General features: G+C 34.5%; 1 non-coding gene across 1 annotated transcript; it reads right to left on the reverse strand.

Moving 5' to 3' along the window:
* Positions 1-1,237: 1,237 nt before the first annotated feature.
* Positions 1,238-1,310, reverse strand: TRNAE-CUC. The gene has a single exon. It is a non-coding gene; the product is annotated as a tRNA-Glu (tRNA).
* Between the last annotated feature and the right edge of the window lie 1,219 nt (positions 1,311-2,529).

Here is a 2,529-nt window from a genome sequence, read left to right on the forward strand (position 1 = left end):
AAGGCGTGGTTTGTTTTGAACTTGCTATATTCGGAGAATAATTGTTTTGTAAAGTCCCGAATGTACGATGGCCCAAAAATCAGAATTTGGGAAAAACTTATACTTTTCAAATTTTGAAATTGAAATAATCGGAAGTATATAACATTATATTGTCTTCCGAATAAATACTGGCCCCAAAATGGGATTTTTCCTATATCAGAAATTTTGAGATTTTTCAATATATATATATTCGGTAGTGAGTGTACTTCCGAATACTGTGTGTCTACTTAAATATATTCGGGAGACAAAAATTCATTAAACTACCGATTATTACCAGTTTGTATCCAGGAAGATATGACCAACAATATTCGGCCGATAACCATCAAATATTTCTCCCGAATACTGTCGATGTTCTTGAGAAATGAAGAACACGACTACATTCGGAAGTAAAGGAGCATGAATATCGCCCGAATCTGGATAAATAACCGAAAACCCTAGAATTATTTTTTCTCGATTCGCCGAATTAAAGCGAAATAAACCCCAAAAATGATAGATTCTTACCTAATTGGGGCCATTTGACTTTGGAGCGGAATTTTTTTTTTCCTTCCACAATCGAAAGATAATAGGAAACTGGAAGAAGAAGAGTTGAAATGAGTAGAATTGTTTTTGATTTGGTTTTCATACAGTTTTACCATAAGGGCATTTATGTAACTTCAATATCATATAGGGTACCCCTTAACTAGAGTCTTCGGCTGGGTATAAATTGATGGCCCCTAAATCCTTTGGGGTGGCCCCTAAAAACGGATGCCTTTTTATAGTTGAGATATTTCTTCTTTCTTTCTTTTTTTTTTTAAAGAAAAACAAGGATTTTGTTTAAGCTAAAGCAAGGCCCAAAGGCTACAACCACATAAAACAAGATTATCCCACACATACTTGCAAACTCATAGTTCCATTGCATCTGAGCTGCTACATGCATCTACAGGAATATCCAAACCTAACTCCCTAGAACTTCTACTTCCATTGCATCTGAGTTAACCCACTAGACTGCTTCCAACATGAACGTGACCACCCTGGACCTTACTGCTAGAATTCTTGCCCCCACCAGTTCCTGTGAAATATCTTGAATTATGAGAGCTAAACATGCAACATAACTTCCTTCAACAATATTCATTCCCAAAAATCCCTCTACCAGATCATGTTTCAAAAAAAAAAAAAAAAAGATCACACTAACCCCATATCTTTCTATTCCAAAAATAAATTCCGTTGCCGGGACTTGAACCCGGGTCTCTCGGGTGAGAGCCGAGTATCCTGACCACCTAGACTACAACGGATTGTTGGTCATGCTTCAAAAAACTCTAGAAATGTCTTGGACTCAGTGTGTTAAATTGATGAACTAATGACACTCGTTTTTAAAAGTAGATATTATCACTTGTTCAATTTAACCTATTTTAAGGCTAAAATGAAAAAATGATAACATTTCTATTTTAAAACGGTGGTAGTATTATTGAACAACAATTTGTTTGTTTTCTCATTTTCTATTTCTTATATTTTGAAAGTAAAGGTGAATATATTCCAAAGAAACCAAAATGCAGAAGCATGAAAAACGACTGACAATCCAAGAATGTTGTCATGTTATCACAGTGACAACATACTTCTTGTTATGAGCATCCGAAAACATTCTCATAGAGACGCCAAGTCCTCGCAGCCTCATTATTGTGAGTTACAGACAAAAGACTTAAAATCATGAACTAACTTAGTAAACTGGCAACTTTCATTTCTATTACTATTATTAATCTTATCTGTCGAAATAAACCAACCTAGTAGCCTGATTTTTGGGTCCATCTTCTCGTTATGTGATGCAATTACATATGCCCCGGCCAAAATGCAAAAGCATGAAAAAACGACTGCCAATCTTAAAGTTAAGAAGGCTCAGTTTATATTCATTTAAGGTATCCTAACAAAGGGTGTCCTAAAATTATAAAGAAAACTATGTTATTCTTTTCTTATTTTATCCAGGCTAGTTTGTGATCTGCTTAAATTATTTGAGGCATGTCATTTTCTTCGCCCACCTAACTAAAAGGGGTTCGGGGTATCTATAAATGGTGAAAGTACCAAATTACCCTCATTGCTAAAATTTAAAATTTTAAATCAGGTCTATTGAATTCCTCCCTCTCAGATACTTTTCAATCAACTCATTTCTTGTAAGTAGGTTTTGATTCAATCATACATTCGAAGTTGATTTTATGAAATTTAGGTTTTCTGGATTTATCCAGAATCGGTTGATATTAATCTCCACATTAACCTGTATTGCACAATATCCTGATGTACACATACACCTCGGCCGATTGTTCTTTATGTTATTCGTGATTGAAGAACATCAACTCAAAATCCGCCAATATGGACATTTTATATATGCCGATTGTTGATGTTTTTATGGCATAAATCCAAGTGTGATGTATACCCAGGTTGAAAATGAGTATGATTTTATACTCGATATAATATGACTTCATACCCAATCTCAGATAAAGTATGATTCATAATTTATTTGAG

The sequence above is a fragment of the Papaver somniferum genome, chromosome 6, assembly GCF_003573695.1.
Source record: "Papaver somniferum cultivar HN1 chromosome 6, ASM357369v1, whole genome shotgun sequence".
Lineage (NCBI taxonomy): Eukaryota > Viridiplantae > Streptophyta > Magnoliopsida > Ranunculales > Papaveraceae > Papaver > Papaver somniferum.